The sequence below is a fragment of the Eufriesea mexicana genome, unplaced genomic scaffold, assembly GCF_001483705.2.
Source record: "Eufriesea mexicana isolate 0111107269 unplaced genomic scaffold, ASM148370v2 scaffold1801, whole genome shotgun sequence".
NCBI lineage: Eukaryota > Metazoa > Arthropoda > Insecta > Hymenoptera > Apidae > Eufriesea > Eufriesea mexicana.
The window spans coordinates 2,034,298-2,058,848 of NW_016909918.1; the positions used below are offsets into that span (position 1 = coordinate 2,034,298).

At 29.9% G+C, this 24,551-nt stretch overlaps 1 protein-coding gene across 1 annotated transcript in view; it reads right to left on the reverse strand.

Annotated features, from left to right (window-relative positions):
- Positions 1-24,551, reverse strand: part of LOC108549043 (uncharacterized) — a 69,170-nt gene that overhangs the window by 41,697 nt on the left and 2,922 nt on the right. The gene's annotated exons all lie outside the window — the stretch shown is intronic.

A 24,551-nucleotide genomic window follows, 5' to 3' on the forward strand; every position in this document is an offset into this window, starting at 1 on the left:
TATTTGTCGACATATTAATGTTAATTATATATTAATAATTAATTACTTTAACAACAATAATTGCAATATTTATGCTTATTTTAAAGTCGAATATCTCTTACAATCGTTCTATTGAAAATTTAATATTTGAATTATTATGAAATTATTACATCGAAAGTTTAATTCATAGTCATAATTAATTTATGCTATGGAATATTCGGAATAATAGTATAAAATAAGAATATTATTAACAATCTTACATAAAATTTCTATAAATTCTATCACGTATAAAAATTGCTGCTAAATTTTATCATATTTCCCAAAAACAATATTTTACAAAAAAAATTAGTTTTATATAAAAACAAATTTATTGCAAATTTATATTTAAATAAATAAGTATTTCGATATTAAACAGCCCTGAATGAATCTTCGCGTCGTAAAATTATTTAACCAAATTATTCCTGGAAAGTTGAACGATAATTGTATCAAATTTCAAGGAACTTGTTGAAATTCCTCTGACGTAATTCGGAAAGTCTCCTTGAAAGAAAACGAACCACCGTGTAGATCGAATATTCGGATTCATAATTTGCATCGTCGGCAGAGGTCAGGCGAGTCGGACCGGTTTTAAAAAAATTGAGCCAGTTACAACGAAAGATAATTAGCCGGTAGCTGAAGAATGTGCCACACATGAGTAGTGCTAATCACTGGTTAGCTGTTGTTGTGAATATTAGCAGCCATTTTTTTCGTTCTAAATGCAATCATATCGATTCTCCATTTACGGTACCTTTTCCAATTTCCAATTTCTAGAACTTTCTCCACTTTCAGCTCATAATCTCAGATTTTTCAGAGTAGAATATAAGATTGGAAAAATTTCAATACATGAATATTTTTGGGGATTTTGTAAATTGTAACGAGGATCACAATTCCCAAAAATTAAACTATTTATCTTTTTATTGGAAATTATGATCATTTTCACTTTGAAATAATTATTCCCTTTTGCAAAGTAAAAGAGAAAATTGAAAAAATTAAAAAATATAGAAAAATATTTCTTCAGAATTTTGTAAATTTTTTATTCATCGAGTGACATGCAAATTTCTACATTTGTGTAATCATTTTATTTTTGATACGTGAAAAAGAAAAATTGAAAATATTTAAATAGATAGAGCGAGAGAGAAATGTTCTTTTCAGTCTCGAAAATTATAATGAAAAATGATACTTGTTTAATTATTTACTTATTGAATAAAAAAAAATTCTTTACATTGTAATGAGAAGCTTCATTTTCAATGCATTTATTTATTTATATCCCAGATGACATGGAAATTTTCTTTATCAATTAATACTTTCACTTATAAAATAAAAATTATTGAAATAATTTAAACTAAAAGGAATCCACTATGTCGGTAAAATTAAATAATTTCAAAAATTGGATTCAATCACTTTACCATACGAACAGCTCGTACATTAACAAAGTTGCATAAATTATAGCAAAATGCATTATCAACGAATTCATTTATCATACATCAAATCCAAAAATTCCTTCGATATACGACAATATATTATATATAAATCGTTCCCATAAATTTTACATATGATCTCCTCTTTTCCGTGCAATATTGTTCTTACACTTTTATCCATTGTATCGTCACGCGAGATAAATTAAAAGAAAGACGCATGTTCTGAAAACGTGATCAACGTATTCATTTTTACCTGTTTAATTATGAATGACTTCTACACGATTCATGCTTGAGCTGAATGAATCGAATTACCGAACGTAAATCATAAGTTTCCTGCGATGTGGTACACAATTCAGAGCTACTGAATATTTATTGGAGTTCAGTCAACTTATCTGATAAATGGTACGTGTTCTCCACAGGTGATTTAAGAAAGGGGTCAAAAAATTTGGAAGCACACGGTGCTGTATTCCAGCGTGCAGCTACGCGTACAATTAATCAGGGAATTTTGCTAAAAAGAAAAGGATTAATATAGCCTTGTTGACTGAAGCAAATGCAGTAACGTAAAATTTTCTATTTTTGTAATGCATACATTGATGTTTTTTAATAACTCTATTTTTCGTAGGAACAAAAATTATTGAAAATAGTATTATTAGAATATTTCTGCTGGATTGTGTGAGAGGAAAATGTGGTCAAATTATTAGAAGATTGGTGATTAGAAGGCAGTAAGAGAAAAGGCAGTGTGCAGCTACGAGTACAATTAATCAGAGAATTTTGCTAAAAAGAAAAGGATTAATATAGCCTTGTTGACCGAAGCAAATGCAGTAACGTAAAATTTGTGTTAGTGGTTGTCACAGAATGTGTGGTATGAGTATGAGGAATGTTTGTGTGGAAGAATGTGTGTGTGACGAGTATGGCAGAGAATGACAGTCATTACAAATAGACGTTGAGTGTGTGAGAGAGTCCTCAAGAGATTATATCGCAGTTAGAAGCGAATTTATTTTACGTGATTTAATTATATTTAATGTCGTGCTGTTATGGTGTTCAATAAATATTCTTATCAATTTATCTATTTATTCACAAAATTTTCTATTTTCGTAATGCATGCGTTGATGTTTTTTAACACTTTATTGACTGGCAATTTTACACAGGAACTATGTCATGTCACCGGTTATTATTTTGTAATCCAATCTTCAAAATCACTTTTACACGCAATATTCTATATCGTCCTGAGTTTCATAAATTGAAATAGATAATGCAAGTGCAATGACGAGTTAACTCGTCATCGGTCAACAACGTTTGGGCAGGAAAAGACGAGTTAAATCGTCACCGGCCAACAATGTGTTAATAGCTCTATTTTTCGTACAAACAAAAATTATTAAAAATAGTATTATTAGAATATTTCTGCTGGATTGTGTGAGAGGAAAATGTGGTCAAACTATTAGAAGATAGATGATTAAAAGATAGTAAGAGAATTGATGGTGATATTCTACTTTTATTCATTTTTAGTGTAATTAGCCAAACAAGGATTGTAATTAATTTAAGTTAATTTGTATATATTTTCGTAATGCATACGTTGATGTTTTTTAATAGTTATATTTTTCGTCAGAAAGAGAGTTATTGGAAATGGTACTAGAATATTTCTCCTAGATTTTATGAGAAAAATGTCGCGTTGAAACAATTGGAAGGTAGATGATTAAAAGACAGTAAGAAAATTGATGGTGATATTCTATTTTTATTCATTTTTAGCGTAATTAGCAAGACGATTGTAATTAATTTAAGTGAATATGTATGTATTTGTATTAATAATATATATTTTTTTTCTCTAATCACTATATAATTATATTTTTGAACATTCTTTTTGTATTTGTGATGATTAAAATTAGAAGTTTTTTACTTTCTACAGACAAGGTTTTTTAAAATATTAATATTTTCATATTTTTGTATTCTTAGTATTTTTTAATATCTTTTAGTAATCTTTAATATTCGTTATTATTCTGAGAATATTTTTTAGCAATTTTTCCTAATATTTTAAATTGTTAATATTAAAAATTTTTGAGCATTTTTTCTTAGGATATTTTAGTATCTTTATTGCATTTCTTTCCTTAATTTTTCAATATCTTTTTGAAATTTTCTATATCATTTCGTGTCTTAAAAAATGTATTAGAACTTCTGCCGATTGTTTTAATTTTTGGTACTTTTTATCACCTTTTGAGTGTCTCTTAATAATTTTTTAGTTCAGTATAATAGTTTTTGGTAACGTTATCAGTAAACCAGCTAATTTGCAGCTTTTCATTGTCAGATATACATTATAGTAATTTAAAAATTGTTAACATTTGCATTTCTTTTTGAGAAAAATATTTAGAGTAATAAAAAATTACGAATATTAAAAATAGTGATGTATTTCAGTCGTGTAATTAGTGATGCTCAAATCGTAATCCCAGCTTCCGTGCGCTTCCACGTGTAAAAAAAAATGAGTTTTCTTTCCGTACCTATTTTAGCCTGCGAATTCTGGCTACCATTCAAGTTTCTGAATCGTTTTCGAAATACTGATGTCGAGTGTGTTTTTGCTGGGCAAGCTATCTGAAATAAACGCAAAAAAGTTCGGCGATAATAGACGTTATTACGACTTTTCGTTGGCTCGTATATTATACATTAACTTGGTACAGAAATTTCCGATATATCATTTCAGGTATTTGAAGAAAAGCGAGGAAATTAATCTTGGAAAATCTAAGTGAAAACATTTATCTTAAAGGTTAATGAATGGTGACAGAAAACAAATAAAATGGAAAATGATTAATATTGTAAATTATTCATCTACATTTAATTTCATACATTATTTACAATGAGAATTATTTACAATAAAATCTGTTCTTATTAAATTTTATAAAGAAAGGATTAAAACGACGTAAATTAAATTTGTATTATTTTCTTGTCACATGGATTTTAGTTCTTCATGGACACTGAAATTTCAAAATAAAATGGATTAACTAAACAAATTTATGTAATGTAAATTGTGTTAAATGTTATTTATATTCTGCTGTCAATGAAACAATTTTGTCTGATTTAAATTCACATGTAAAGCAATTAATTTAAAAATTTTTTAATTTGTAATTATTATATAGTATAATTAATACACAAATATTTATTAACAATATAAAAAAAATATTATTCGTGTAGTAAAGTATTTTATCATGGATAAATAATTATTTCCAAATTATTAATATGAAGTTTAAATATTTTATTTTTAGCAAAGAAACAAAGAAATGAAGAAATATTGAAGTATAAATATGAAAGGTAAATTGAAGATGATATTTTTAACTCGTTTAACAAAAACAAAAACGATCATATTTATTTAAAATATGTTTAATTAACGAATGAAAAGTACATATATCATTCAAAGAACATCTGTTTGAAGGGTTGATGTATAACAAATACCAAATATATATAGCCTCTCTAAATATATGTTCTACTGACAGTCGACAGAAATGTCTGTCAGGAAAAAAAATTTCAACTCGGTTGAAAAACACTGTTGGTTTCCAAAAATACGCTGTCTAAATACCTACACTAATTAAAGCTGAAAAATCTATATATATATATATATATATATATATTTGATAAAAATGTCTCAAGAGATATTAATGTGATAAAAACAAAAATAAATAAAAATTGTTTTGTCTTTCTAAAAATATATATAATCATTTTCAAATATTCCATCGTATTTTCTTCATCGTGTCGTAAATTACTTCACACGTGATTCATTTGACTCGAAATTACTTTGAAACTATTTGTTATTTGAGCAAATGTTTCTAATATGAATTCTTATATATCAAATCCAACGAATAGTATACATAGTTATCTTGGCTCTTCTAAACAGTATGTCTGACACTTAATCCTATATTCTAACACAAAATTCGGTTTTAGTATCACAACGAATCTTCGAAATTCTTACCGTTCTCTTAGTCTAAACAATCTTAAATCGAGTATATACCAAACGTGCATTTCTAACGAACATCTTTGCAGATGTTCGCGAATGTTTGCGAATGTTTGCATTGAAGCATTTTCAGAGTGTCTTCATCCAGCAGTTGTTCACCAGTAAGTGTATTCACGGGAACATATATACATAACGATCAGTGGAAGATAATATATGCAAATGATGGCTTTGTTGAGAAACCTTATAATTGTTTAATAATTGTATTTTTGAATATGAGATGTATAAAACTTATGAAAGGAGAAGTAAGAAACAAATTTAGAATACGAAAGAAAAATTTTAATTAGATTAGAATTTCGAATCAAATTATTATTATTATTAATTATTAATTAGATCAAAATTTAGATTTTTGAATTTTTAGCAAAGTCTTATGCTCGTGTGTTTCAAACAAATCTAAGTGAACACAGAAATATGGACGTATTAATTTTGTTCAAAACACTTGAAAACACTTGCAAAGATTCGAAATAATTCGCAGTTATTTATTATATATAGAAGCTTACGTTTCTATTAAAGTAAGCTCGCATTAGCAAACATTAGCAAACATTAACAAATATTTTATAGAACCAGTGAATATCGAACTTTGGGACTAAAAATTAATATGAATATTTTATACACAGTGATTTTCCTGTACTGAATACGTAAAGGACACAAACGAATACAAACAAACACTGACAAACACACACGAAACAAATTTTCTTCAACTTTGCTTCGAACATTCACAATCACAATCATTCACCATTTTCTGTCATACTTCCAATTTTCATCAAGAAAGAATCACATTAGCAAACGTTAGCAAACATTCGCAAACATCTTACTCAACCAATGAACACCACTAAAACGAATACAAACGAACCTAAACGAGTAATGAATTTTTATATAATCAACATGTACCAATATCGACCCAAATCCTTGCAAACTAGCAATTAAACCTTATCAAACATTCGCAAACATCTTACTCAGACAAGAGACACCAAAGAATCACATACAAACATGAATACGAAGGAGCCTAAATAAGCAATGAATTTCCTTATATACCAATATATACCAATATCATTCTAAATCTTCGCAAACTAGCAATTAAACCTTATCAAACATTCTCAAACATCTTACTGAATCCAGAAACACCAAAGAATCAAATGCAAACAAACCTAAATGATTCTTATATTTTTTCTCATTGACCAACATTGTAACAAACCTTTGCAAACATTCTCAATCCTCGTTGGTCATTGTCTACTATGATAATAAAATTCTTGTTTCGTGTCTCCAATAAAAATTGCCATTATTAGACATCTAATTCAGTCGCATGACGATTGAAAAACAAAATTTTACGATTAATCTACAACAAACCATATAAAATACATTCGGAATTTTTCTTGGTCTCACTTCCACATTGAGCAACCAACCAACTAACCAACTCGATCAGAAAGGAAATTGGTGGGTACTCGGTAAAACACACGCTACCTTGAGAACAATGAAGACGATGGGACCGGCAGTAAGCGATGGCAGCGACTCTGTCGGCGAGATCAGGAGATACGAGACAGCGAAAAGATCTTCGTTATAACCTGCTGTCCGCGGGATAAGCGGCGTGCGACGTAAGCGGCATTAACTATGCATGGAACGCAATTACAATAACTGTGCCATTACTATATTACAAGGCAGCCGGGCGCGGGAGAATTGCAAAACGCGTAGAAAACGCTCGTATGACGCTCGTTGCGTTTTATTTACACTTTTTCCGTCCTTTTCCCGCCGTTATGCATTCGGTATAACGAGGCACACAGGATCATTTAATTAAAAGGAACGTCCGACCATTAGGCAGATAGGTTAATCAGCTGCGTTATAGAGCTGAGGCTGAAAAATTCGCTAATGATTTCGAATGGTATCAAACTGATGAATTAATGCTTGCAGTTAATTGTGATCCGACGAGGAACAGTGTACTAGTAGATGGGAAAACCCCGAGTAGTCGGCTTTAATCATAACCTATTTTTGCGGAATGGTAATACACAGATTCCTGAATACAGGGTGTCCCAAAAAATGTATACACACCAATAAATTATATTTATATTATAATAAATTAATATAAATTAGAAAGAATAAGGTATTAAAGTGTGTATACGTTTTTTTTGGACACCCTATATATATTTAAAATGTTGGGTATAGGTGCTTGGTAATTTCAATTATATATGCGATTGGTCTCGCAAGTTATCATATGTACTGTAAATATATATTGTAAATATGCAGTTGAATGTTTGGAATACTGTTACTGTAGTAAGAGGTTAGGATGCAACTTTGTTTTGGAGGTTAGGATACTGTCACGAATTATTATGATAAAAAGATGTTATAAAAAGAAGAAATAATGTTAAAGAGACGTAAATCAAAGTTGCAAAATTTTATACGTATTATAGACATGTTATAAATTGAATTCTCAAAGTATTGGTATGGTAAAGGAGAGATTAGGATATTTTCGCGAATTATGTTCATTTTAATCGTGACAAAACGTTTCTGCTGGTAATTTGGGATTAGTTAAAAGCATTTACCAATCCTTATATGTATTATAAATATGAAATTGAATTTTTGTAATATTGTTTTCATAGTAAGAGAAATTATAAGGATGAATACTTAATTTGGAGGTTAAGATGCTTACGTGAATTATTTTCTTTCAGTTTATAATGGTTTTTGCACTAAAAGTAAAGGATATGAAAAGCACATAAATTAAAATGGCGAACTTTTATATGCACTATTAAATGTAGAGTTAAAATCTTGAAGTATAATTATAAGAGAAATTGGAGGATTAGAATGGGTTCTCCAGTTTGAGGTTAGAATGCTTTTACGAGTAATATTCATTCAGATGATTATAAAACGATTTTATATTCCAAGAACAAGGAGTATAAATAGCATGCATCAAGTTTAATAATTTTTAGATCTACTTCGCGAAACCAGTTCATTAATTATGATAAAATAGGTGTATTTACTATTTCTTTCCTTAGATGATGTCAAACTACTACGTGGAAACAGACGATTTTGTTATTTGAATATTATAATGAATTATTCATGTAAAACAATTAAGTTCTTTTTAATTCAGATGCTAAATAACATTTCTTTATTTAAATTCGAGAAAAAATTAATGTTACATGAATTGAGGTACTTAAATAACAGTAATTAGATTGTATCCATATTTTATGCTCAATCGCACAAAGTAGATAACTAGTAATACTTCATAATTATGATAAAAATCACATTAAAGTGTAATCCAAGTCATAACTGTAGTTGGAAATATAAAAGTATAATGAGGAAAAAACATGATTTATATGTACCTGTAATTGACAATAATTAATTTAAATTTCAATTAAAATAAGATTAAACCTACTTTAAAATAAATTACTATTCTTTTTCTAATATCGTGAAAATAAATTTAAGTAAGCCTAAGAAAATGGCTAATTCGATATTTGCGATATTATTATTATGGGTAACATATTATTTGTAATCTTTGGTTCATAATTTATCAACTAATTGTAAAAGCTTTAGGATGTTAAGTTAATCAGAAGCAGATGGCAGAATGAAAGAAAATATTTAGACCAAACAAAAATAATTTTGTATAAACTTTGTATTTAGATACTTCTTTAACAAATTTTATTCACAAATCGTGACATTATATAGTAAATCTTAGTTTGCAATACTTTAGCTTTTACCTTAACTAAAGCTAAATATTTATTCCAAAAACAATGATGTATCTACATATGTTAAAAGATGTATACATTAAATTTTATTTCGCAAAATAATTTCGTATAAATATTTATTCCAAAAGGAGTGACATAATTTCGTAAATTTTAGATTGAAATGCTGTTTTAAATTTGCTTTCATTTCAAGCAATGTCGAATATTATTTTTTCGAAATTTTATTTTAAAATATTAAAATAATATAATTAAAATACTTAAATAATTAAAAAATATTAATATATATATTTATTTTGTAAATTTGTATGTACATTATTTCTATATTGAATATTTTATCGTATATAAAGAATATATCATATAAAAAGTATACTTCTTTTAAAAAGAGCGACATTACACAGGAAATCTCATTTTGCAATACCTATTCAACAAACATTGACTACAAGAAAACCGATATCAATAAACCTAATATTGCAATATATTTTTATCGAGTAATTTATTTGAAGGAATACACGTTATTAAACAGTAAATCTCATTTCGTAATGTCTCTTTAATCGATATTTATCCGAAGAAGGGTCCTGAAGTCTACTAAACGAGTGGCATGGTTACGAAAAATGACAAGTTAATAATTATTTCCGTCCGTGACTGTGATTAAAATGAAGCGTATAAATATTCAGACCATCGTAGCACTGTCTTTTCTTTTTTCCCATACTACAGCATGATTAATTCTTTTCTTCCGTGCAATTATTCGAAATTACACACTTTGTAGATCCTTACGTAAGCGTAAGGTAAAATCGTAAAATGGCGGAGTCGTAATATCGGGTAGGCGATTTCGATTTAATAAGGGGCTGCAAAAAAATAATTGCGAAAATGCTTAAGAATCTATCGATGAATCGGTAAGCGGTGCTCCAGTTTTTATTATATTTCATTTACGGTTAAATCCATTCACTAGCTCGGCGGCTGTAACTACGGCCGATCAATTACGATTAATCACTTTCACTTACTTCGCCATTATTGCTTGGCCACGTCGAACGATTTTCAACGATAACGCTCGGGCACCGCAAAAAGCTTGGCGGCTAACGTTCATTACTGCTCGGCTTCATTATTATGTAAGAGATTAAAGGGATTTATGGAAAGAAAGCAGTACTTAAGCTCGGATATTTACGAGTTCTTTCATCGGGAAGTGTTTCCGATATTTGCAATACGGAAGATGAAAGTTCGGACATTTAACCATTTCGAAAGAAAATAGTATGTGATCCGAGGATTACATACGAGGATACGATGAATTTAATGCCATGATCGAGTTTTTATGATGATCATTGGAAAATTTTGGATAATCATCGTTGCAATTAACGGTGATGATACGTTAATGTATTAATATGTGTAATATATTATATAGTTGTATGTAGTATATAATATTATTATAATATTATATATTAGTATGTAAAACATAATACTGAGCTGGTATATTTGATATGTAACAAAAATGAATGTAATGTAATAATTATATTAGTATGTGACATAATATTAATGTAGTATAATATATTATTATATAATTTATAATGTTATACTGTAATATTTTAGTGTGGAATATATAATATTAATCTAATATATTATATAAATGTATAATATAATGTTGAATAATAAGAACATATACTATATTGGTCTGTAACATATAACACATATGAATGTAACGCAATACATTACTGTGTATTATTTAATATTAAGATAATATAATGTATTAGCAACTAACATGTAGTATTAATTTAATAATACATTATATTACCTATTGTATATAAAATCAACCATTTGATATTTATTTCTTACCATTACTTGCTATTGTGAAAGATTTCTCAAGATATTTACACATGTCCAAAAAGAATATACTATAAATTTCACAAAAAGGTGATGATATTGATTCTACAGGTGCTTCTAAAAATATTCCTAAGAGTTACTATAAATAAGAAAAATTCCTTAAACATATTCATATATACATATTTATTTTCACCACACAACTCAAATGATCTCTATCTATAAGTGTTATTCAATATTTAAATTTCATTTCATTGTTTTCATCTAAAACATAACCTAAAAGTACATAATTTACATTCCCCAGATAAATATATATATATCACATAATTTTCACAGATAAACAATAATACTATTATAGCATATAGTATAATACTATTATTACAGGTGTTTCTGTAAATGTTTCTCTTAACTTCTACAAGTAAGAAGAATAAAAAAATCCCTCATTTAAGAAATAAAAATATATTTTCATACACCTACTTATTTCCATCACACAAATTTCATTACCTCTATTTGTAATTACTAAATACTACATTTACACATTACAATTCTTCCATCTTTAAATTTCATTTCCAGTTGAAACATAACCTAAAATTACATTACCAGCGATATTTGCTTAAAACGTTTCCCAAGGCATGTACACATGTGTCTAAAACAGATACACTATAGATTCCACAGATAAGCAATAATACTGTGCACTATTACAGGTACTTTTGAAAATATTTCTATTAACTTCTACAAATAAGGAAACTAAAAAGAATCCTTTATTTAAGAAATAAAAGCATATTTATGTACACCAACTTATTTTTATCACACAAATTTCATTAGCCCTATTTGTAAATACTAAATACAACATCTACAAATTAGAATTCTTTTATCTCTAAATTTTATTTCCATTTGAAACATAACCTAAAATTACATTACCAGCGATATTTGCCTAAAACGTTTCCCAAGGCATGTACACATGTGTCCAAAGTAGATACACATAGATTCCACAGATAAACAATAATACTGTGAATTATTACAGATGCTTTTGAAAATATTTCTATTAACTTCTACAAATAAGGAAACTAAAAAGAATCCCTTATTTAAGAAATAAAAACATACTTATGGACACCATCTAATTTTTGTCACACAAATTTCATTACCTCTATTTGCAAATACTAAATACTACATCTACACGTTAAAATTCTTTCACCTTAAAATTTCATTTTTATGTGAAACATAACCTAAAATTACATCACCATCGATATTCACCTAAAACGTTTCCCAAGGCACGTACACACGTGTCCAAAGCGGACACACTATAGATTTCACAGAAAAGTAGTAACACTGGACGCTCCACCAATGAAACGCGAACGCGCCTATTACTCAACCCGATACATAGGCGCGAAGTACTATTTCAGCAGCCACGCTCTCCCCGTTTCCACGGAACAGATGTTCCCTGGCCGCTTTTCATTGTGAGCGACTCGCTATTTCCGTCCGCGCCTCGCTCCGAGGGCGGCGATTACATTTCAATCGGTCACGAAGACCCGCGAGGCGATCTACGTTTCGTCGTTACCACGTTATTTACGGTGAATTGTAACGAGTTACATCCAGAATCGATCCGTTGGCCATGAGTCTCTGCGACACGGACGGAACAGCTCCTGTCGCGGTCCATGCACGGCCGTGGTCCATGTAATTTTAGCGAAGTAACGACTCGGAGAGCAGGAAACTTGAGGGAGAAATGGGGAAATGGAGAAAAGATTCGCCTGTCGGAGATTGACGACTGGACGATGGAATGGTATCATCGAGTTCGAGGATTCCCTTATTCTTCCTAATGTGTTCATATGTAACTGCACAGGCTGCTGAGTTGCTTGTAGTATTATGGACAGGGGTATAGTGATGTATTTTGAATTTTCAATTTTTCTACTGTAATGATTATTAATTGTGGTCCTACAGAAAATATGGTTTGAATTTTTATACTGTAACGAGGGTTTCCCTTATTCTTCTTGGTGTTTGCTGTGTGTGTTCATATGTAACTGCACAGGCTGCTGAATTATTTGTGGTATTATGGACAAGAGTACAGTATTGTTGTATTTTCAATTTTCAATTTTTCTACTTTAACGATTATTTAAAATTTTTTTGTTTGCTTTTGGAGTTAAAACAAATTTTTAAAGGGGGCTAATCTTTATTCTAGAGAAGGTTTATTAGTAGTGATACTATAGAAAAGATGACTTAAATTTTTATTGTGACTATTATTTTATATTTATATTTATATTATTTTATATTATATTGTCACTATTGTATTTAAATTTTTGTAACTAATATAGATTTTGAAGAAGCTTGAACATTTATAAAGGGTGCTACTAGGGAAGGTTTATTGGCAGTGGTGCTACAGAAAAGATAATACTGGTTTGAACTTTTACATTGTAATTATTAATATTTAAATCTTTTAATAGTTGTAATAATTTCTTACAAAGTTCCAGATAGTACTCATATAGAGTACTTCATTATTGATACTATTATAAAAAAAAAAAAAATAAAATTGTTCTGATTTGGAATTTTTACAATGTTATTATTATTATTGTAATTTTTCAATATTTAAAAGTGCTTTCTAAAGATCTCTATTTTATGCTGTCACTAGTGTATCTTAACGTTTCATAGTCTTTTATATGTATGGCCTAGAATACTATCTGGAGTGTTACCAAGAAGGAAATCATTCTCCATCTTTCGCTTTCTTGATTTATGTAAATTACTATTTTAATTTTCTAATGGCTAAAATAGCATCCTAAAGGAGCTTCAACAGTTACGAAGCATTACCACAGAATGGTTCGTCATTGCTAATGCTACCAAGAAACACGCAATACATCATCTCCCACATCCTTAATCTACATGCATAAACTGCCTTAAAAAATAGACTAAAGAAGCTCAAGTTACACAATCATAATAAAACAATATTTCCATACAATAACAAAAACCAAAACCAAAACGACAAATGTATCTTGAAGTCCCAAAAACCTAGACAGAACTTACCTTAATTAAGTATTTCTTTCAGATTATCTCACTTTTATAATCTACAGATTTTTTTATCAATATCATGACCATATAAAAAAAAAAGAAAGATTCCAATTTTATTCCAATTTTAAATATCTTTTCAAATAAAAAATAATAAGCAAATCTGCCATTGAAAAAAGTTTCAAATTTATTTATATATATCATTTCCGTTATTTCTATAAAAATACAAAAAAAAAAAAATAGGGAAAAAGAAATTTCCACTGCTTCATGATTATCCAAATATTCAACTACCCAACTACGTAAAAAAATATGAAATTCATTTTCACTCACCGTCATTTTTCGTATTTGTAATAAAGAAAAAAAAAGACAGAAGAAAATACTTCATCCTACTCACGATTATCCGAGTAACCAATTATCTAACCACCTAACGAAGCTTCGAATTTACATAGTTACGTATCTCCATGATTATCTCCGTTGTTGAAACGAAAACGCGAAGGAGAGAGAAAAATGTGTCCGCTACTGCGCATACATTTGTTCATTTGTTTATATTTATACTACAACACAGCACACGCACAAGAAAGCTCAGAAAGGAGGAGAGAAGAAAGCAATTGGCAGTGGCAAGGTTAAGGACCTCCCCGGCCGTAATTAAGATGAAGTAGACCAGAGGGCAGACTGACCCTGTACTCACGTGGTTGCACGTTCATTGGCGAACAAAGGGGAATCCGTTTTGCTCGTCGGGCACTCGCAACCGATATACCTGCGCGCGCATGCGTGCGAGTCGTGCATCACGTGCGCCGCGTGCGCGAGTGTGCGATGGCCGCGCATACACGCACGTGATCCGGCACCACGTGGCTTCAGCACCGTCATTGACGAACAAAGAGGGAGAGAGCAATCCGTTCGGTAATGATCATTCCGAAACGGAAATCGTTATATACCTTCTGTGGATGCTGGCAATTTCTTCACGATGAATTCGACGTAGCTTCACTTTCCTCCAGTTTTACCTCGTCAATTTCTCTTGCGGAATTTCTCTTCCACCTGAATTCCTGCCTCTCTGTGTTCGTACGTATTTGTAATCCAATTTACCGTTCTTTTCATACTTTTTTTTTCATTTTTTTTTCTTTTTGTATTTGGGAAAGTTGGTTTGCGAATCTTTTCACGTCGTTTTCATTGAATGCTTTAGATGTTTTAAATGTTTAGTTACTTTTTGGTTATTTGACTGTTTAGTTACTATTTTAGTGGGAAGGAAGAGGGAGTGGGGGAAGATGGTGCAAGGAACGTGTGAAGATTTGGTACTAATTTAAATTTATTTTGTTTATAATTTGAGATCAGTTTATTAATTATTCGAATTTAGTTTGTCAGTAACTTAAATTTGATTTATTTACGAATTTAAGTTCAGTTTATTAATAATTTCATTTTATTTTATCAATAACTTCTACTTAAGTAATTTAAGTTTAGTTATCAATAAATTAAGTTTCTTATGTTTGTCGGTACTTTAAATTATCTACGACTTAAGTTCAATTTGCTAAACACTCGAGCTTAGTTTATCAACTGTTTGAACTTCCTTTATAGATACTTTAAGTTTAATTTATCGATAACATGAGTTTCATTCGTCAATAACTTAAGTTTGTGGTTTATCCACAATTTAAATTTACTTTATTATTAATTCAAGTTTCGTTCATGAACAATTAAACTCCAGTTTATATTACAAATAATTTACGATATTATTTATCAATAATTCATTTTTCGTTTGTCAAGATAAAATAATTTAATCAATATGATAATTTCAATTCTAAAGATCAACGATAAAAATACGGAAAAAGGTAAACAATCAAAATGAAAGCGATAATTAATTAGATTAAAAATGAAATCTATCTTTTAAAATTTTTCTGATAAAAATAAATTCCTTGACACTTTTAATTATACGCACGTGTATTAATATTAATAGTAGTGGAATTTGCAAACAACGTCTATTTTTACTTATCGGTTCTCCGATTTTTGCCAAGTTAAGAAATATAATACTTTGTCTCTCGTGTCACGGATTCTACGGTATCGCTGTAAATAAAATTTATCGACATTGCAAATTGCAAGTGGTCTTATACCTGATTCTGCTACCTTAACGGCAGTTCGTTCTATAATATGATGTAATTGTATTAACGAGGTACGTTTCATAAGCATTGCAGTGATCGAAATTGTTTCCGATAATCGTCCAATGATTAGCTTGCCTTTCTAAATTGCAATTAATACAATTCTATTTCCCCTCGACGTTTACAGGATCATTAATTCGTCGTAATTTATTGAACCCCGATATAAGATGATAATAAGAAGATAATTAAATAACGAAAAATAATATAGACGATAACAACATCTAGTTAATATACACTCAGATCACTATCTTCATGAAATATCGATATTTTATCAATCTTGTTTTTTAGCTTTTCGATATTGTAAACTTTTATATCTCAAATACTCCACTGATAAATAAAGTTAGTTCATTTTAAATGACAGGTCGTTTCAATTAATAATTAATAATCAGTGTTACAAAAATTAACGAAAATTCTTGCTTCACAAATATGAATCGGTATTTAAATTTAGTTATTTATGTGGATAAAAATGGGCACCAATACCTTCTACGTTTTTTAACAATTAACATATCAATATATTTAGATAAAAATATTTAAATAATGAAAACAGCTCTCAATAAATAAAATTCATACTTCGTTTACAAAGAAAGAAAGGAAAAATCGTGTTCGATACTTAACCCTTTGCACTCGACGATCTTTTTGTTACAGGAAAATAGTAATTCGAAAACTTTCTGCCATAAAGTTGATGAGAATTTTAAAACGGTAGATAAGAAATCGTATGGAAATTAAGACGTAGAATTATTTTACTTCGATATTCCACGCATCGTTGGGTAATTGTAAATTTGATGTATTAATTAATATCCATCTTTAGAATCTGATTAAATGGCGACTGAGAGGTGCCTCTCGAGTGCGAAGGGTTAACTCGCACAAAATCCTACAATTACCTTCTCCGATCTCTGTCATCTCACAATTTTACTTTTTCTGCAACACAATTTATTTCATAAACGTATTTCATAACACAGTTCTCGACACTTCATTGTCAGATAAATCAAATCCATTGATAAAGAGAATCTCCAGACGGGTCTTAGAAATTAAATATTTAATTTAATTAATAAAAAGCTGTGAATAGAAATGGAAACCAATATCTTGTATGTTTTTTAACAGTTAACGCATTAGTATATTTAGATAAAAATATTTGAATAACGATAACAACTCTCAATAAACTATTTTAAACAAAACAATTGATTGATACTTTGTAGAAAATTTCTCTCCCTCTCTCTCTCTCTCTCTCACTCTCATTAATCGTTATATCCTCATATTTCCTCTGACGATTCTCACATAACTGTTTTATTCTGACACATTTTTCTAAACATTCTTTCAAACATCATTCATACTATACTTACTACTATATTATATTTATATCATTGCAAATCAGTTTCACTTATTCAACCTCATTCTCATTCACACATATAAAACCAACACTCACAATTTAAAGACAGTTAATATTAATAGTTAGTGAAAAATCATACAGAAATTCAAAATTCTGTTAAAAAAGGGGGAAAATTCAAATTCAAATGATGTGAAAAAATAAATACGTTTTTCTGAAATAAAAATTTGAATAAAGAATCTACAAATTTTTATAGAATTTATACAAACATTTTATATGGTAAAAGATTCTAGAATCTTTTAATGTTATAGATATTTATAGAACTTTAGAACTGAATGTGAAAAAGAAATTGAAATATTCGCATTTTCGAAGGATACAAAATGGAAGAGATTCATCGATTCTCGCTTTTGTTTCTGCTGACTGTCGGTTTCCGCTTGCATAAAATCTTGTTTACGCGAATGCAATCGCTAAGATGTCAGCTACATGACGCGAAAGTGCAACGTGCGACACGCGAATTCGATGCCAAAGAAATTCAACGTTATCGCATACTAAGTGTTTGTTAAACGAGCGACGATAATTCTTGTTATCCAAAAAATAAGTCACCGTCGTGGAAAAAATTTGGACGACTTTGTTCAGCATAAAAAGTTAACGAATAAATGAATATTTTGTTGTTAAAAATTGACATTCGGTGCCCTCTATTATGTTCATTTTTATTTCGAATTTTCTGTGCATAAATTTATGAAAGTGATAAATATCAGGTTATTGAAAAATCAAATTTTGTGATTTTATTTCGAAATATCTGCAAATTGATGAATATTTGGGTGATGAAAAATACCATTTTTTTATCCTGTATCAAATATCTTTTATTTTTGATTATTTGTAATTATTGTAGATATAGCAAGTTAATCAATCCTGAAAATCTAAAAATTAAATTTTGCAGCTTTTATAATTTAAACAATTAAAAGAAGTTCGCAATTGTGCTATAGTATTTTGAGAATTTATTAATAAAATTTAGAAAAAATTATCGGTTTAAATATTTCTTGTAATAGTCACGAAGTTTAAAAAATTTGGTATTACTAAAACTATCGAAGAAAATAAATCAATCTCGAATTAGTTTTACAATACTTATGAACATTATTTTTATTATATTGTACATTTATCGAGTATGCAATTATTATGTCATATTATTATTAATAAATTCTGGTTCCTTCTCCGAATTTTCATAATCATATATCAAATCATTAATTCATAATCAGAAAGAATTTTTAAAATGTGCAATATTTAATTATTTAATTAAAATACTGATTCCTTTCTGATTAGATTGACAAATAAAATGATGGGAAATAGACAGATAATTGTTACTATAATCAGTAATATTTTTGTTTTTTTATTAAATTAATTAAAATTATACCAATTTTATTTTTGTCATATTAAAAGAATATTAATATATTTTCCGTATACCACAGAATTTTATCGATTAGTTAATAAAATATTTAAAAAATCGCAATTTTTAAACAATAATATCAAAGTAAATCTAACCTGAACGTACACTTTCAAGCCTATATATATATTTATAAAATACAGGTGTTTATTTCTGTATCTATATAGGTCTATGATCAAATTTTTTCCAAATTCCTTTTTTAATAAATATAACAGAATAACCTAGATAAGTGTAATGTGAAATGGTGTCTGCAGAAATAGTCAGAAGCCGATTTCATTGTTAATAAAATAGGATAGGTCGTAAACAACGTGATAAGAATTTTTCATTTGTTAAATAAATAAAGCCTGATAAGCTGGTTCGACTGCAATGCGGTCTTATATTTAAAAATGGACTACTTATCGGGACGCATGTTGTTAAAAGCAACAGCTGCTTTCGTGTCTTACGTTTATGTTATGTCTTCGACATATAACTAAACAAGATAATTCAAAGGACGTGCGATACGTGTTCCAATATTTTTGTCAAATAAAGGTTAGCTACGATAAAAAGTATTGACAATTTGCGTCGAAGAATTTTCAATTCGTGATATAATATTCGATAAAGTACGCAATTTTTTGGAGAATTTTCTGTTAGCTATTTATTACTTCGATTCTGTATAAATTCCGCATGTTAGATATTCATTTATATTATTAATTTTATAACACAAACAATTGTTAGAATTATTTAGAATTTTATTATTATATATAATATTTTATATATAATATTTTATATATAATTATCAATTTAACTTCGATTATGAAAAATCTGCATATAGTCTAGTATATTTTCTTTTAGTATATACTAATATAGAATAAGAATATACATATATACTATAATTTTCTAATTTTCTAATTAAAGGTTATAAAGGAACTGTGAAATTATGCATATCATAATCAATTTTCTAAAAATTTCCCCCCACCAATATGTTCATTTATACAACAAAAATCTGCCACCACCCAAAAATGTCCACACTAGAAGAATTACTAAAATAGAATAAATGGAAAAATAAAAAATATAACCAGCAAGTCTACTTCAAATAAAACCTGCATCCCGCATCTCTCTAACCCCGCGAGATAGCGAATACAGGAGAAGAAATGGACGTCCGAGTCCCTAACATCGAATCCTCGCAAGGTGGTCGTATCTCGACTCTGCCAGAGGAAGATATCCCGCTCAAATCCGACAAGAAATCGCGTTTCAGAATTTACGATCGCAATCCAGCAATCTCCCGTTGAATTTCCCGTGTCGTGGTTTCCCACTGGTAAACACGGATCGGACCACGAAGTCTGGAACCTTATCAAAGGGTAAATAGACGCGAATAGAGGATGACGCGACACCCTTCGTGAAACCGATTGGTTCGTGGACGTCACCAGAAATGCACAAACGACTCGTTGTCTCTCCTCTCGCCGTCCCTTTACGATTCGTACGTGTTGGCCTGGGTAAAAAAGCTTCATGAATATCCTTCTTTCATGCTAACGGATACGGAAATAAAGTAAAAAGGGGAGAACCGTTCGAACACGGGCCGTGTGGCATCGACGGAGAATGAAAGATCGACGTTCCGTTTGTCCCGTGCGTTCGCGACGCGACTGCAGCGCCGCGCGCGGTAGACCGGCGAAGCGGTCTAGTGTCGAAAAACGCGAGTACCCTAGCGAGTGTTCCTAGCCGGTTTGAACGTTATCTGAAATTATATCGCGGAATCTGCCTATGGTTTTATCGGCTATCGGAATTTCCGCGTGGTTCCAGCGTTCATAGGGAACAGTTACATCATCGGTCGTTACGTAAGCTGGGTACAGGAGTGTACGTAAGTATGTACGATACAGCTTGTTTGCACGAGTAATTACGGTGTATGAATGACAAGCGTCCTTGTCATAGATAAATTTTTACGTATTGTCTCGTTATGAAGCGATGTACACAAGGCATCGCGTGCAGGTATACTCGGTATAATAGAATTACATGTGGGTAAAATTGTTTTTGAGAACGGGGGAAATTGATGTGCTGTAGAAACAGTTTTATCGTTTACGGATGATTATTTTTACTGCTCTTTTATTTTCGTTAATTCGTATTCTATTGTATCTAAGAAATATATTTGTTAAAATGATATTGTACCATCTTTTTCTTTCATTTACGCTAATTTTCTAAATATGGGAATGTAGATTAAAAATATTAGAAAGTGGAATAGTTTCTCACAGCGTAATTTTTAATTCAGTATCGTAGATGAGGTTTAATAGAAGAAAAATTTGCTATAGTGACTAGAAATTTTATATAGTGCGAATAAAGTCAGACAAAAGAATTTCCATTTCACCTTTGACCGTTAATGATTCGATTTGTTTTGCTTTAAATCTTATTTTTCAATCTATTGTTATTCTTCATAGCATTAGTCAATCTCCAGGAAAACATTTGATATCAGATAAGTATATTTATTTTAACGTGAATATTGCTTTTCAAATAGATACAGTAGATATGCGAGATGCAAAAATAGAAATCAAATTCTTCCGATTTTTCGCGTTTCTTTAAATCTAAGATTTGGATTCGTGTATTCTACAGGTCCTAAAATTTCTAGAATTGGGTATAAAAATGTGTTGAAAATTTATATTTATATTTGTATTATATTTAAAGCATAGTTCGAGTATGTAATAACTAAATTCGTGCACTCGATATACCAATATTCCTGTTTAATTACCCGTAATTTTTAAATATTTTCAAGGTAGCTAAAAAAGAAAATATTATATAATTATTTTCATTATTTACGTAACATTTATAGTACATTTAACGGGTTATGTAATCTTTAGAGATAAATTCGAATAAATTTCCTTTTTACCAAGACACAAACATACATTTATCTTACATTGCAACAAAACACTATTATAAGCTCAAAATACTAAGAAGTCTATCTCCGCCCTAAAACTATAGTAAGTTATAGCATGGTCAGCTCGAGACACAATGCTTGAATGAACACAGTCCTCCTACATAATAATTTACCAACTAATAAGTTTAATGAGTCGAAATTTGTAAGTTACGACCATCGAAATAAATTAATACTAAAATTATAAAAATCAGTAAAAATAATTGCTTTCAGACTTCCTGTTTTCGTAATTGTTGAAAACACGCGTTCCTCAAAATTCAGAATTTTATTGAAATAACCATCAAGATATATTTATTTATTTATTTATTTATTTGCACTGTAACACGTACATTAATATTATTTACACATGCTATATATACATATATCAAATTCACATTAAATATTTCTTGTGCTAATATTATTAGGAAATTTCACAAACGTATTTTTCATATAACATTCAATAATTCAATAAATAATATAATACATAATACAAACATTGTACTAATTATATATATGTACCAAAACACATTAAATAATAAATAATAAAATATTAAATATTATTACTCAGATGATAAAATACTATTAATATTATATATTTCAAATGCACATTAAATATTTATATTATTAGGAAATTTCACAAATGTATTTTTCAAATAACATTCAATAGATTAATAAATAATATAATATACATTATAAACACTGTACTAATTAATATAATTTATATACACTATATGTATACCAAGCACACGTTGAGTAATAAATAATAAAATATCAAATATTATTATTCGGATAATAAAATATTATGAATATTATATGTATCAAATTCATATTAAATATTTCTAGTGTTAATATTATTAAGAAATTTCACAAACGTATTTTTTAAATAACATTCAATAATTCAATAATCAATGTAATACATGGTACAAGCTCTATACTGATGAATATAATCCATATACGCATTTAATATTATTATTCGAATAACAAAATATCATAATAAAATATTATGAATATTATATGTATCAAACTTATATTAAATACTTCTAGTGCTAATATTATTAAGAAATTTCACAAACTTATTTTTTAAATAACATTCAATAATTCAATAAACAATGTAATACACGGTACAAGCTCTATACTGATGAATATAATCCATATATGCATTTAATATTATTATTCGAATAACAAAATATTATTAAATAACATCATCAATATATATTTATTAATCTCTATTAATATCATTCGGGACACTTACAAACATGTTCATTGTCCTCTTCCTGTATCTTCATAACCTAAAAGAACCTTTAAACCGCTCATTTCGACAAATATTTACAAGAAACGAAAACTATCAACTACTACTAAAAGAAATTCCATCAATCACAGCCAACAATTCGCTACTCCCATCCCTAGTACATACAAACCAAACTTCCACGTACCACTAACCTATAACTCGTGACTCGTGAAACTGCAGCAACAATATTAATCTAATTGTGCAAGTCGGCCCAGGCCGACAATACGTTTTTCTTCGCGCACTCGGGGACCTCCTGGGTTCCGTTTGGTCATTCGCCTGCAGCGGCGTCGATGTCAAGGAACTTTCATGAATATGCTCGACTGGTAATGCGCACATTTCCATCAGCTTCTCTTCCTCGCCCTCCGCCCCCGCCAGCCACGGGCCAACGGAGTTCGTCGGAGAACCCGTCACTTTTTCCGACGACTGTACGCTTCTTGGAATTACACGGATCTCGTACGAGCGCCATCTGTGTGCGTGCATGTGCGCGCGCACGTGTACGTGAGCCGTGCGTGCACGAGGACGCGTGTGTGCCACTCTGGACCATTGGTTATCTTCGACAGTGGTTCCCAATTTCACGATGCCCAGCTTCCTCTTTGTCCCTTTGACCAGCCACCATTTTTCCTCCTTCCACCTTCGTTTCCGACCACCATGGCCCCATTCGCGTCTCGTTTTTCTACTACCCGCTCTGATCACCGTGCTTTTTACCCGGCCAACCACTCCACTCGCTTTTTCCCCCGTTTACAGTTCCCAATGGGTATTTTCGATCGAGATTTTGGCCACCTCGTGTTCGATTTGGCTATAGAGCCGGAGGTTTGGCATTGGCAGAGTGGCTTCAGGCATTTTCGGAATCTTCTCTACTGCTTTTTGCTGCGGTCGGTCCCCGGGGTCTATTGAGCAGTTGGAAATCGTGTCGTGGGTAGTGTCGGGATTCCGAGTATTTCGCGAATGTGCTCTGCGAGTTACGAGAGATATTGAACTTGTTGGGTGTGGAGCTTTGTGTAGCAGGTTTCTCTGATGTTTAGTAGTTGCAGGGGGGAAGCTGATTCCGAAGGTGGGTTCTTTTTATTACGAAAAGAGTTAGGGGAATGATTCTGTATTTTTTTTTTTTGAAGATTCGACGGGTTTGTTATATTTTGTGACGATTGTGGGTAGAATCGGGTAAGAATAACTGTTATTATTATTAACGAGAAACAGAAAGTATGTTTAAGCTCAAAATATGTAAATAATAAATCCAAGATTGTGTACTGTTGAAGAAATAAATCGATTTACTCTGTCTAGATTCATTTTTTATCATGTTTTCATTGCGGTGTTCACTCCTCGATGATTATATGATGACTGATTTATTCTGGCATATTCTTCTAAATATTTTTCTAAACATCATTCACACTAGACGACACTCGCACAAATTATATTTACTTCATAGATTGCATAATTATTAATAAAGGAGTCTCACTCGTTCAACCACACTCACACACACACGCACATAAAAGTAATACTCGCAACAATTGTCTATGGATGTCCGAAATGATGTAAATTATTAGTTAAGGATAGTAAATCTTTAATTGGTTATTTTATACAGGATAC